At 35.3% G+C, this 337-nt stretch overlaps 1 protein-coding gene across 1 annotated transcript in view; it reads left to right on the top strand.

Moving 5' to 3' along the window:
- Cda4 (chitin deacetylase Cda4) overlaps positions 1-337 on the top strand; it is an 8283-nt gene that overhangs the window by 846 nt on the left and 7100 nt on the right. The window lies entirely within an intron of this gene.

The raw sequence follows: 337 nt of genomic DNA, 5'->3' as shown, positions 1-337 counted from the left end.
GTGTGTGTGTGTGTGTGTGTGTGTGTGTGTATGTGGAGGAAATTGCGAAATTTCGAGATTGAATTTTTATCGGTTCCAATTACCAAGTTCCTTTTGCCATTCACCTGTAATACTCTCGGTGTATTATGTCCAATAGATCAATGAGAATATGGATTACAGTTGGCTTCCAAAAATTATGAAATTTCAAGGCGATCCTCAGCAAACACTGAACATAATTGTCATATAACATGAATGTAAAATGTATATATCAAGTACGTATGTGTCACGTATATGTTACGTATATGTCATGTAGCAGTTAGATATATATATTTGTGTGTGTGTGTGTGTGTGTGTGTGT

Source organism: Mycetomoellerius zeteki, unplaced genomic scaffold (genome assembly GCF_001594055.1).
Source record: "Mycetomoellerius zeteki isolate Tzet28-1 unplaced genomic scaffold, Tzet1.0 scaffold76, whole genome shotgun sequence".
Classification (NCBI taxonomy): domain Eukaryota; kingdom Metazoa; phylum Arthropoda; class Insecta; order Hymenoptera; family Formicidae; genus Mycetomoellerius; species Mycetomoellerius zeteki.
The sequence above is the reverse complement of the archived record's forward strand: the minus strand, read 5'-3'. Positions and strand labels throughout refer to the sequence as shown.